The 14,081-nt window shown below is 45.7% G+C and overlaps 1 pseudogene; it reads left to right on the top strand.

Moving 5' to 3' along the window:
- Window positions 1-5,646: 5,646 nt before the first annotated feature.
- Window positions 5,647-6,919, top strand: LOC125394890 (UBX domain-containing protein 2B pseudogene; annotated as a pseudogene).
- The last annotated feature ends 7,162 nt before the right edge of the window (window positions 6,920-14,081 follow it).

Genomic DNA, 14,081 nt, shown 5'->3' with positions numbered 1-14,081 from the left:
TAGTTATTATGTACAGAGTGTTCCGCCTCCGTGTATGCCTGCAGGTCAGAAGAGGGCACCAGATCTCATTACAGATGGTTGTGAGCCAACATGTGGTTGCTGGGAATTGAACTCAGGACCTCCAGAAGAGCAGTCAGTGCTCTTAACCTCTGAGCCATCTCTCCAGCCCCTCTATACTCCTTCTTTAAAGCTTTATGTTTATTTATTTAGAGACAGGTTCTCACAGTAGCTCTGTAGCCCCGACTGGCCTGAAAGTCACTATATAGACCAGGCTGGCCTCAAAGTCACTGATCTCCTGTCTCCCTCCGGAGCACTAGGATTAAAGGTATATGCCAACAATATCTGCTCCATTTTTATTTTAAATGGGCTCACTAGGTTGCACAGGCTGGTCTTGAGCTCACACTGTAGCTCAGGGCACTGTGCACTTTTGTTCCTCCTACCTCTGCCTCCAGGTAGCCGCAACTATAAGCCTGCATCACCTGACCTGCTTACTATTCCTCCTATACTTTCTGTAATGCATAGGATCTTCCCCCTTTCCTTCATTTACTTGTTAACGGACTCAGGTCCTGTTCCTATAGAATTTTTTGCACCCTGGATTTGGCTGGTTGTATCATGAGGTGTTATTTAAAAATCAAAGGATTTGGCTGACTGTATCATGAGGTGTTGTTTAAAGTCAAGTCTGGAGGCTTGACACCATTTAGCCTGAGTATTTTGGCAAGAATAGGCCTTGCTGCATTAGAAGGCACACGGTGTCTCTTTTTGGAAACGTACAATCGTCTCTCATGAAGGTGGCACAATGGAGGTAGTCAGTCTGTCATTCCTACCGCATTCATTAGCTGGAATTCCTCCACACACCAAAAGAAGTGGGCCACTTTCTTGAATTGTTTTCCTTGATGTGTAGATACAGAAGACAGATGTTTGCTCCCCCCCCACACCAATTTTTAGAACGAGCTTCTTATTCTTCTGCTACAGCGACTAATTAATTTGACTACAAGTCTAACAACCACGAGCCTGGCACCATTTGAGGTGGCTGCCCCCTGAGCCTCCTGAACAGAAACGCCCGATTGTGTCAGTGGGTTTCTCCCTGGCAAGGCAGGGCAGCGGCCGATCTCTCACACACCCCAGCAGTCTTTTCCCATGGGGACTGGTCTTTCGAGTTATTAGTACATTTTCACTTCTTTATTCGAATTTCAGAAGTTCGTTCTCTCCCTCCACCTTGTAGGTCCTGAGAGTAGAACTCAGGAGTTTGGCCTTGCAGCAGGGGCTGAGCCACTTCTCCAGCCCCTCAAAATGTGGTCAATCTTGAAAAAGTGTCACAATCTATCATTATATACAGATAATAAATCCCAAACCTGGAAATGAGAGCCCACGAGGTAGAAATCCAGGGTTTTAGTTGTGTACCGCACCTTTAGTAAGAAATAAGGGGGGCACCGAAGGAATTTCAGATGCCAGGGAACATAATCTCATAATGAATAGCCAGAACTCACATATCTGGGATGAAACTTTTTAAAAATTAATTAATTTTTTGTTTTATTTCGTGTTTGTGTTTGTTTTTGTGAGATGGGGTTTCGCTATGTGGCCCTGGCTGTTCTGGAACTCACTCTGTAGACCAGACTGGCTTTGAACTCAGAGATCTGCCTGTCTTAGCCTCACAAGTGCTGGGAAACTGTAAATCGGAAGAAAAAGGCTCAAGTTTCAGTGATAGGAGAAGAGAGTAGGAGAAGAGAGTAGTAGCTTGCTAGAATGTATTATGCTACGATCTTTCTGTGTAGTGTGTAAATTATGCTGTGATTGGTTTAGTAAAGAAGCTGACTGGCCAATAGCCAGACAGGATAAGGTTAAACGGGAGAATCAGACTAAGGGCACTGGGAAGAAAGGAGGAGTCAGAAGAGTTGCCAGGAGATACTGAGAGGAAACAGGAGGTGCAAAATGAAAGAGAGGTAACACCATGTGGCAGAATGTAGGTTAATATCAATGGGTTAACTTAAGTTGTAGCAGCTACTTAGTAATAAGCCTGAGTTATCAGTCAAGCATTTTTTTTTTTTGGTTTTTCGAGACAGGGTTTCTCTGTGGCTTTGGTGCCTGTCCTGGAACTAGCTCTTGTAGACCAGGCTGGCCTCGAACTCACAGAGATCCGCCTGCCTCTGCCTCCCAAGTGCTGGGATTAAAGACGTGTGCCACCACCGCCCGGCCAGTCAAGCATTTATAATCAATGCTAAGCCTCTTTGTGGTTATTTGGGAGCAGCTGCTAAGACACAGAGAAACTCCACTTACAAGAATAACCTTCACAAAGAACACAGTTCAGAGTCAGAAGAGACACATACCTGCGTCTTTACAAGGCGACTAACAGCTACAGAAGGCGTCTAATAATTGAAACCTTGCCTTAGATCTGCTTTCACAAGACTTCATATAAAATGAGAGCAGTGTCGCCTTTCATCTGGTAATATGAAAGTCGTAGTTGAAGCTGGATATGGTGGTGCACACCTGTGACCCCAGCCCTCGGGAAGCCGAAGCAAGAGGACCATGAGTTCCAAGCTAGCTTGGGCTACATTGTGAGTTCCTATTTCAAAGAAGGAAAAAAGTCACAGGTGATTTGATAGTAATTATTTCTATGATGTGGTGCAGATGGAAGCCCCAGAGTAGAGTAAACAATGAACAAAGGGTGAAGAATTGGAACCAGAGGAAGACTGGTGATTTCCTTGAGAACTTTTTTCTACAAAAGGGAATAAAGAAACAGAATGCTGAGCCAGGCAGTGATGATGCCTGCCTTTAATCCCAGCACTTGGGAGGCAGAGGAAGGTGGATCTCTGTGAGTTCGAGGCCAGCCTAGTCTACAATAGCTAGTTCCAGGACAGGCTCCAAAGCTACAGAGAAACCCTGTCTCGAAAACAAACAAACAAACAAACAAACAAAAACAATGGTTCTAAAAGGGGGTCTAAGATCAACTGAGTGGGTTTTTTTGTCTTTTTCATTTGTTTGTTTTTGGTTTTTAATCACGGCATTTCTATGATGCTAATGTAAACAAGGTAAAGTTCATATAATAAAAGGAGAAATTAGTGTTGTGGAATGATCTTTTTGTACACCGTGTCACTGACTGGTTTAATAAAAATCTGAATGGCCAATAGCTAGGCAGGATTTTCAGAGCAGAAAGAGAAGGAGGAGGAGGAGGAGGAGGAGGAGGCAGAGATGCTGAGAGACAGAGAACATGTAAGACATGCAGGAGGAGCAGTTACAGCCACGAGCCACATGGCAGCATATAGATTAATAGAAATGGGTTACGTTATAAGAACTAGTTAGGTCAGGCAGTGGTGACGCTCGCCTTTAATCCCAGCACCCGTGAGGCAGAGGCAGGTGGATCTCTGAGTTCAAGCCCAGCCTGATCTACAGAGTGAGTTCCAGAACATGTTCCAAAGTTACACAGAGAAATCCTGTCTCAAAAAACCAAAAGCAAGCAAACAAACAAAAACAAACAAACAAACAACACTATTTAGAAAGAAGCATAAACTATCAGCAGAGTTTTCATAATTAGTAAGAAACTTCTGTGTCATTTTTGAGGAGCCACCAGTCCTGGTGAAAAAGTCTGACTATAAACTAGTGACCAATGAGAGCAGGAAATTGCCAGGCTACATCCCTGAGAAAGCAAGGGTTGGCTTCATAACCTAGAATGTTGCTCTCTGTCTTCATCGAGACGGTGGGAGGTGCAGATGCAGGAGGACCTGGTGGCTAGAACAGGGTCTCTGCTCAGTTGCTTATAGCTTGTTTTCTTTCTCCCCCGTGGCAAGTGCAGGAGAATGGGACCAAAAGATGGAAGGTTGACAAGTCCAGCCAGATGGTGGCAGTGCATGCCTTCAATCTGCCTAATGTGGGTACTAGGGACTTGGTTCCTCTGGAAGAGCAGCAAGCTTTCTTAACCGCTGAGTCATTTTTCCAGCCCCGAAAAACTGTCTTCTAAAAGCAGTGAAGTCGGTGGACTGGAGACCCTAGGGTGTTAGACAAGAAGCATTAACGATAACGTGACAAGAGTCGGGATTAAAGGAAGACTGAGTCTCTGGCGAGTCTTCAGATGAACAGCCGTGGGAAGGAAGGGTGAGAGGCTCAGCGATCTGTAGAAACAGCAGAGGCGTTTGAAGGAAGAGGAAGAGTTTGAAAGTGACAGTGCATCAGGAGGAAAAATCAGCAGGTGACACTCTGGCCCTGAAGAATGCAGGTTACATGGGGAAAAACTGCTCCCCTTGGGGCCACAGGGGGCCGGTGTCCTCATGACAGTGCCAGCCACACACCGTGATATCTAGGAGTAAGGGAAACACTTGGACATGGAAGGCAAGGGCAAGGGAAAATGCTTATTACATACCCGGAACCCCAGGCTCTGGGAGGACATAGAGCAGGTTTGGAGGACCTGGAACTGAATAGAGTGAGAATGAAGGCAACAAAGGAGACCTGAGCTCCTGGGGGCTGAGGAGAGAGGGGCTGAGGAGAGGAGGGCAGAGGAGAGAGGGGCTGAAGAGAGAGGGGCTGAGGAGAGAGGGGCTGAGGCTGCAGAGTTTCTAAAAGGCTGGAGAAACAGATCAAGCCTGCTGTTCTCACATCTGCCATCAGACATTGTTCCTTGAGAAAGCTGCTATCTTCTACGGCCCCCGGGGTCCCCTGTTCCCCAGCTATAGCAGTCCTTACTGTTTGGTAGAAGTATTAACACTCAGTCCTCCTCTTGCCACTTCGTATTATTGGAATCTGCTCACAGACTCTCTGACATCTGTTCAGGGTCACCACCTCAGAAGAGGCCAGACTGGGCTTCCCCAGCATGAAGGCCAAGCTTTGGTAGCTCCACGACACTTGCTCCTGATGCAAGGGTGCACACTCACCCTTCACTTCCCAAGCTTGAGAGGCTAAGAGCCTTGGCTAAAGACTCAGGACCACATATGCAAGTCCCAGACACAGCTTAGGCAGCTGCCAGGGAAACAAAACATCCACATCTACATGGCAACCAACCAGCCATCACAGACACTACTAAGAGAATGAGTTACTGTGTATTCTCACCCCAACGTCGGAAAACCACGTGTGCGGGCTGATGCTGTGCTAATAAAGATAGTCTTGGCCAGGTAGGGCAATGCACACCTGTAATCCCAGTACTTGGGAGGTAGAGATCGGAAGATCAAAAGTTCAGTGTCTTCTCAACAATATAGTGAGTTCTGGGCCAGTCCGAGCTGCATGGGACCTATTTCCAAAACAACCACAAAACTTCTCACTTAAATAGATGAAATAATTCCATATTGAATACTCTTTTGCTGTATTTTAAAATTCTAGGATCAGCAAGATGCCTTAGTGGGTAAGAGGATCTGCTGGCAAGCATGACAGTGTGATTTTAATCCCCAGGACCCACGTGGTTGAAAGAAGCCATTCCGGTAAGCTGTCCTCTGATTGTTACAGGAGTACATGTGACCCAGGAATCTCTCCCCCCAACACATAGACATACAGAGCAGACACACAAAATACAAACACAATTGTGAAAGCAAGTACAATTCTATAAACATATCATTTGAGTTCAAGGATAGCCTGGTCTACAGAGAAAGCTCCAGGACAGCCAAGGCTACACAGAGAAACCCTGTATTGAAAAAAAAAAAAAAAACAAGTTGAGAGAGCGGGTGGAAGATGGCGGAGGGAGGATGCGTGGAGCCGGAGGAGCTGGAGAGGGGGTCCTCGAGGCCCCGGCCCCCGAGTGCGCAGGATTTACAGTTGGCCTTGGCAGGACTGTACGAAGAGAAAGTGAAATGCAAGTCTTCCAGGCCTGCCAGATCTGCAGCTCCCGTCTTGAAGAGCCCACGAACACTGCCGCAGTGGCTTATTCAGGTGAACAGGAATGTACATATAGCTCAGCCTCTACCTGGGAACATTGTGAATGACCTCTTCAGAGAGGCAAGGGAGCATGGGGCCGTCCCTCTAAGTGAAGCCACAAGATCTTCCAGTGACGACAAAGCTAAGTCGTTTACAGGCGGAGGATACAGATTGGGCAGTTCCTTCTGTAAGCGGTCAGAGTATATCTATGGAGAAAATCAGCTGCAAGATGTTCAAATTTTACTGAAGCTGTGGAGCACTGGTTTCAGTTTAGATGATGGAGAATTGAGACCTTACAGTGACCCAACAAATGGTCAGTTTTTGGAATCTGTTAAGAGAGGAGAGATGCCCCTGGAGCTTCAGAGACTGGTCCATGGCAGCCAAGTGAATCTGGATATGGAGGATCACCAAGACCAAGAGTACATAAAACCCAGATTGCGATTCAAGGCTTTTAGTGGAGAAAGACAAAAACTTTGAAGCCTTACACCTGAAATTGTCAGTACTCCTTCTTCTCCAGAAGAAGAGGACAAATCAATACTTAATGCCACTGTTCTTATTGATGATTCTGTGCCCACCACAAAAGTTCAGATTAGGTTGGCAGATGGAAGTCGTCTGATCCAGAGATTCAACAGCACCCACCGGGTCCTGGATGTCCAAGACTTCATCATACAGTCACGTCCTGAGTTTGCAACAACAGACTTTATTCTTGTGACTTCGTTTCCGAGTAAAGAGCTAACAGATGAAAGTCAGACACTACAAGAAGCAGATATTCTTAATACTGTGATACTCCAACAGCTAAAATAGTATTGTTCCAACCCATGTAGGAATAGGTAATGTTGTGCATATTGGTAAAAATACTTCCAGCATAAAAACAACCAAATTATTTTTATTATTCAGATAAATCCTGTTTTTGCTGTTGATCTGCCTTCCAGTATTTGTCTAGATAAATTTAAACCATGGATAGATCTTTGAATTTTTTTTCTTTTTTTAAAATATTTATTTATTTATTATGTATACAGTATTCTGTCTACATGCATGCCTAAAGAGGGCACCAGGCCTCATTACAGATGGTTGTGAGCCACCATGTGGTTGCTGGGAATTGAATTCAGGACCTTTGGAAGAGCAGGCAATGCTCTTAACCACTGAGCCATCTCTCCAGCCCCAGATCTTTGAATTTTTGAATGTTTGAATTTTTAGTTGCAGGTCAGGCTTATATTGGTTGATAGCTGTAAACATCTAGGTCAACAATTTCTTACATAACAATTACTCAGTGTTAATGGAATAATGTTTTCAGATGAAGTGGAAAGAACCTCTTTTGGAAAATGCGTTTGGTAAAATTTGCACTCAAGTTTTTTAATGCAGCAATGACCAGTAACCAGTAAGGATACCTTTTCTGTAATATATACCAGTGTCTGCTCCGAGTTTGAAATTGTTTGATCATAAAGTAATTAAGACTTTGCATATTGTTAATTTTTATATGTCGTTTGAACTATGTTAGTATCACAGAGTATATTTTGCCCTTGTAATTTTATAAAATTACAACTAAATTTTAGTATCTGTAAAGGTCAACCGCTCTTGAGAAGATGGGATAAACAGAACTTTCAAGTCAAGACATTGCAGTCCCGCCCAGGCCTGCCTTGATCACTTTCATTTTCATCCAGCATTTTAACAGGGATCTGGTACACTAGAATCATTTGTAGGTGTGCAACACAGAATGTGTTGTTCTTCAGCGTGTGAACTCAGTCTGAGTGGCTGGAGCAAAACTTGCCAGCAAGATGTTAGTGTTTCCCTTGTCCAGGCACGCCTTGAGTGATGCGGGCAGATTCATCAGGAACAGAAAAGCTTGCTTCCCCGCAGACACCATTCCGTCCTTAGCCACCATTGCTGTGTACTTTTCGGTTGCTGACATAAGAAAACACAGAGCTTGTGACTGAAGTAGCAGAGATGATCTTAAAGGTATGTAGGTCGGACATTGAAAACGAGTTTCTCTGCGCTAGAATTAAGGCGTCGGTGGGACTGCATGGAGACTCTAGAGAATGATTGCCTGGCTGCTGAGCCTCCAAAGGCCACCTGTGTTCCTTACCCATGGTGCTTGCCCTCCTCTATAGCCGGCACTTTCACCTCCCTGAACCTTCTGTAATTACAGTGTGCTCTGCTTTCGAGGACATTAAGACGAGACAGGATGCACAGGTGAACCCATGCTCGTTGCCTAGCGTTAGCTTTATAGTGACCCTAGTCACCCTTCAGGGTTGCTTTTCCACTTCAGTTACACCTTCTTGGGAGTGGGGGAGTTGATATGGTTGCTTACCACGGCCCACATTGTCTTGGAGATTCATCTGCCAAATAAACTCACCCCATTCATACACACACACACACACACACACACACACAGAAAAAGTTGAATAGGCTAATTTCCACCTGTTGGGGGCAGGGCACATTCTTATCCGTTCTTAAAATAGCCCTCGCTGTGCCCAGATTGTCATCTTGTATTATATGTTTACTATCAAGCAGAGCAGGGCAGCATAACATAAGCTGAAACCGAGAGTCTGCTCTGAGTTTGGGGAAGAGAAGTCTTGGACTTCATTCAAGTTGTTTGTACTTAGTTCTGGATGAACAAAGAAGCAGGGTGGGGGGACGGAGGAGGGCAGGACAGGGAGGGAGGAACAGCAGGGCTCCCATCAACTAACTCCCTTGTATTTCCTAGAGTAGCCGCCAAGCCCTGTGTCTTGCCAGTTCTGTGGGCTACCCCCCAAGTCAAAGAAGCAGATGACGCCAGACTCTGCTGCTCAGAAGCCCTGTCACCATAGAAAGTGACCGTTCTGACATTAACTGAGTCATTCTGTGCAGAGTCTGAAGTCTGACTTGCTTGTGGCATCCACAGGCAGGCCCGGCCCCTGTTTCCTGCCACTACGTGCTGGGTGGGCTTTGGAGATCAAAGGGTTAAAGCAAGAGTAGGTTCTTCTGCCCTGTGCCTCAGGCTAGCCCTTGGCTTACTTAGGTCCATCCTGCCTCTTCTCTAACGAGCATTCCTTCATAGAAGGTGGCTAGGGAACAAACAAGATAAACTGGTTTATTTTTTTTTTTTTTTAAAAAGCATATTACTATTCATTCTGGGTTGTTGAATAGCCTTTGATGTTCAGTCACCCTCGTCTGTTTCTCTTACAGTAGCGCTATGAGCACTAACGGGATGAGGGTGCTGGGAACTAGGAGTCTGACCAGTGGGTCTTCCAGGGGGGTGAGGGTGCTGGGAACTGGGAGTCTGACCAGTGGGTCTTCCAGGGGGGTGAGGGTGCTGGGACTGGGTGTCTGACCAGTGGGTCTTCCAGGGGGGTGAGGGTGCTGGGACTGGGAGTCTGACCAGTGGGTCTTCCAGGGGGGTGAGGGTGCTGGGAATTGGGAGGACGATGCTCCTCTCCTTTCTATCTCAATTCTTCCTGGTGTTTGAGTTTTACAAACAGAGAAGGAGGAAGGACAACTGGCGTCTCTGACCCTGAATCATGAGCCAGGCTGAAGCGCTACCTCCACAGATGTTTTGCCAAGTGCTTACAGTTGTTTTCTTCTTGACCTTTGAGCTTCCTCACTGAAAAAATAGCAGAGTTTCAGTTCACCCACTGCGATGGCCAAGAACATCTTTATTTATAGGTGGCAGAGTAAAAACAGGGGTTCGCACAAGGCAGATGCCATTATGGGAAGATGCGCAGTTAGGACTCCTCAAGCTCCTAGAGGTGTGCAGGATGAAAAATCTCACACAAGGAATACAAAACCACAAAAACTGAAGCTCTGTCTGGTCAGGAGATGACTGGTAATTCTTACTGGGCACACCTTTGATTTAAACTGCCTAAGCCTTCCCTAAGCCGGCTGTGCACTGATTTTGGTGATGCTGAGGTGAGGTTTGCATTTGTAGTGCTTCTAAACCCTGTGCCATCCCTGCTCCAAGCCTCGAAGAGCCTTCTTTTTGCTGAGATACAGTGGTGACTCATCTCTTTTTCTTCCTAATTTTTTCTTTTCTTTAACATTTTCTTATGTAACCCAGGCTGGCCTCAAACTCACTATGTAGTCAAGGATGACTTTGAACTTCTGATCCCAGCTTCTACTTCCTGGATGTGCTGTTATGCACATGGGGGATGTGGGGGGGGGGGGAGCCAATGTATCATGCAGGCTAGGCAAGCATGCTACCAAATGAGCTTTGTCTCCAGACTACCTTCTCTCTAATGCCACAAAATAAGGCTTATTTCCGTAAGTTGGGGAAAGCAATCACACCAGCGTCCCAGGACCTTTGGAGGCTGATGTGGGAGAATTCCTTGAGCCCGGAGTTCAAAACCAGTCTGGGACTATTGTGAGTCCCATATTAAAAATTAAATAACAAGCAGAAGTTTTAAGACCAATAGCTTTGTCTCTGTGTGTATGTGTTGTGTGTGAACATGTGTGTTGTGTGTGTTTGTATGTGTGTGTTGTGTATGAGCAGTGTGTGTGTGTTGTGTGTGAGAGCATGTGTGTTGGGTGTGTGTGATCATGTGTGTTTTGTGTGTGTGTGTGTGTGTGTGTGTGTGTGTGTGTGTGTGTGTATGCATGCATACATCAGCCAGAAAACCGCTCTCAGGACTCAGTTCTCCTCTTTCGTCACATAGGCTCTGGGACTGAACTAAGGCTGGCGGCATGTTTCTTTCCCTGCTGACCTTCTCAACAGTACAACTTTATTGTCGTTTTTTTTAGCTTGTTTGAGACAAGGTCTCACCACTTAGTCCAGGCTGGCCTGGAATCCACTGTGAAGCCCAAGTGAGCAAACCTGAGGTCCTCAAAGCTCAGCTTTATGGTACTGAGATTACAGGTATACACGTACGGTCTTGGCAACTTTGCATTTATACATTTATTCCAAGATTCTAGAAAATAATTGCATTTTTCTTCTGTGACTATTGTAGAGTCTTCCTATGATTTCTCAGCTGAGTCTCCATTAACTCTAGACTCACGTTGTAAACTAAGATAGAGAAGAGGGAAACAGTGACTCTCTTTTAAGAGGCCTGTGCCCACCCTCCTAGTGTGTTGTCTTTTCTGAGAGTGTCTTTCTCTTGGTCCTACTGCTACAAGGCCTGGAGAGATGGTTCACTGCTGAAGAACAAAACTGCTCAGGGCTGGAAAGATGGCTCAGTGGTTAAGAGCACAGGCTGCTCTTCCAGAGGTCCTAAGTTCAATTCCCAGCCACCACATGGTGGCTCACAACCATCTGAAGTGAGATCTGGGCCCTCTTCTGGTGCAAGGGCAGACATGGAGGCAGAATGTTGTATACATAACAAAAACAAACAAATAAATAAATCTTTAAAAAAAGAAATAATAAACTTAAAAAAAAAGTACAAGACTGCTCTTACAGAGGCACCGAGTCAGTACCCATTCCTCACAACCACCCATGAGTGCTGGGAATCCATCCCTGGTCCTCAGCAAGAACAACAAATGACCCCCATGGACTCATGTTTGAACACTCAGCTTCAGCTTGTGGCGGGTGCTGTTCTGGGAGACTGTGGGGCCTGCCTGATGGAAGGGGGCCACTGAGGGTGGGTCTGAGATGCGGCCTGGCGGCCTGGCTCAGTGGTCATGTCACAAGCAGCTGCCTCAAGCTCCTGCCCCCTGCCTCTCCCATCATGGTAGCTTACTTAGATCCTCTCATCCGTGGAATAACAGAAGTTCTTTCTCCTCTGTCATCAGGTGTTCTGCCAACCTACAAGAAAAATAACTAATACAGATGTCTGTATTTCTGTTATATTTTACAATAAAGTTTAAAAAATAACCAAATGGTCTCAAATGGCTGCCCAAGCTTAAGGGCCTCATCTCTCTTGACTGGGAAGGCAGTGTGTCTTGTGTCCATGATGAGAAAGGTCTGAGGATGAGAAGTTGGAAGAAGAGGGACATCGCAGGGCTGAGGATGTAGCGGCTGCCTCACACACTTAAGACCTTGGATTCAGTCCTAAGCACTCCATAAAACCGGGTGCAGTGGCACGTGATTGGGGGGGGTGGCCAGAAATTCAAGGTCATCTTTGGTTACATAGAGAATTTGAGGTCAACCTAGGATACAGGAGACCCTGTCTCAAAAACAAAAAAGGCCACAAATAACCCAAGGCACATTCAGGAAGCTACAAATAACACATTTCTGGCCGATCTGTCCAGAAAAGAATTAGAAAGAGAAACTCTCTGTGGGCTTCCTAACAAAAGCTGTAGTTAGCTCCTGACGGGTTTTCCTGAGTGCTTACAGGTAACATGCGCCCAGCTGGCCCTATAAATGCTGATGAGTGACGATTGGGGGCAGGATAATTACTGGCTGTGCCCCATTAAGCCTGCTTGATACAGCCCTGGTATTTCAGATCGCCCAACAACAACCTTTGCAGGTACTTGTAGGTCTACCATCTTTTGTGGTTTGGTTTGAATCTGAGACAAAAGCCAAAAACACTGGTAGTGTCCTGGATATAACAGGGTATGACTTTGTGAACGGCACAAAATGCTCTCCGGATGTGGCCACTTAGAGCCCACACTATTCACCAGGGTGTTAGACAGCATGCTCTCATCCCAGGAAAGCTCCAAAGAGAACATTATGTTCTGACTCACAGCGCCGGAGTAGGAGTTAGCAGTTCCTGACTCGCTCTCTGAATGACAACCGTCCTTCGGAGCCATCATTTCGATAATGACAACCCCCTGGCTGATGAGAATGTTTTCACTGGAATGTTTGTGTCCGCTGCTGTGTTGTACATGACATTCATGCTGTGAGCCTCTTCTTGCCGGTGCCCGGCTCCTTGTTTTGTTTTGCCTTTTCTTTTCCCCCTCTTTCATTCAGAATCTCTTCAGAAAGCTTAAGACAAATTCAACCACCTGGAATGCTAAAGTCAGGGGAAGGCAGTATTTTATCTAATGCTCCCTAAAAATGCCCAACTCCTAATTAATGCCTGGAAACTGAATGTATTAGGTTAGGTGGCAAGCCAGTTCAGACTGCAGTCAGGTATGATGGCTCATATCTGTAATTCTCCTTGGGAAGCAGAGATAAAAAGATCTTGGGCTTGAGGCTAGTCTGGGCTTCATAATAAGATCTCTATGTCAAATAATTTTTTGTGTGTTTTGCTTTTGTTTTTTGAAACAGGGTTTCTCTGTGTAGCCCTCACTGTACTGGACCTCACTCTATAGACCAGGCTGGCTTTGAACTCATGGAGATCCACCAGCCTCTGCCTCCTGAGTGCTGAGATTAATGTGCACCACCACACCACTGCCTGGAATAAAATATTTTTTTTTTTATTTTTTGAGACAGGTTTCTCTGTGTAGCTTTGGAGCCTGTCCTGGAACTCACTCTGTAGACCAGACTGACCTCAAACTCACAGAGATCTGCCTGTCTCTGACTCCTGAGTGCTGGGATTAAAGGTGTGACGCCACCACCACCCAGCCTTAAATAATTTTTTTAAAGGTTGCTAACATTGACACAGTGAGTCATTAATATTTTTATTGTTTCTGTTTTGTTTTGAGACAGGGTCTCACTCTATGTTGCTGGCTAGCCTAGAACTTAAATCCAGAGAACCTGGCCAGACCACTGGTCAGCAATGGAATGCTATGTATGTCACAGGGGGAAAGAGCTAGAGATCAGCAGATTTGGTCTTTGAAAAGGTAAGAACTATGCTGTGCTTCTGTGACCTAAGAAACCACGCTGGTCTTCCACGAGTTTCAGACATTTTCTTTCTGACCTGGCTGTCCTCAAACTCCGAGATCTGCCAGCCTCTGCCTCTGCCTCCTGAGTGCTGGGATTAAAGGACTGTGCCGCCATCACCCAGAGAGTTTCAGGCAATCTAACAGACGGTGGTGGTTTTGCATGTGTGACAGGGTGAGAGAGTTGTCTCCCTCTTGCTGATTTGCACTTCGACTCCATCATATAAAAAGCCCTCTCCTTTGTAAGCTGCATCAGTCAGGTCAGGTTGCCATAGCAACACACCAAGGACTAAACAATTGAAGTACTTTCCAAAGAACGGGAGGCTGGAAGAAATGGCCACCGCGTCCAGGTAAACAGTGAGGCATGGGGGTGGGGGTACAGGTGTCTGGTGATTCGTAAAGACACTTTCCTACTGGACAAAGGCCTATATTCAGGGTATCATATTACTTTAATTACTTCTAGACTATTTAACCCGTTTCAAATATATTGAGGGCTACAGCATCAATATATGAATGTTGGGAAAACACAAACAGTCAGGGACATGATGGGACATATTGACATGAATTTGAAAACAAAGGCT

This window comes from Myodes glareolus, chromosome 21, assembly GCF_982192425.1.
Source record: "Myodes glareolus chromosome 21, mMyoGla1.1, whole genome shotgun sequence".
NCBI classification, from domain to species: Eukaryota; Metazoa; Chordata; class Mammalia; order Rodentia; family Cricetidae; genus Myodes; species Myodes glareolus.
Note: the sequence above shows the minus strand (reverse complement) of the source record. Positions and strands in the feature narration are given on the sequence as shown.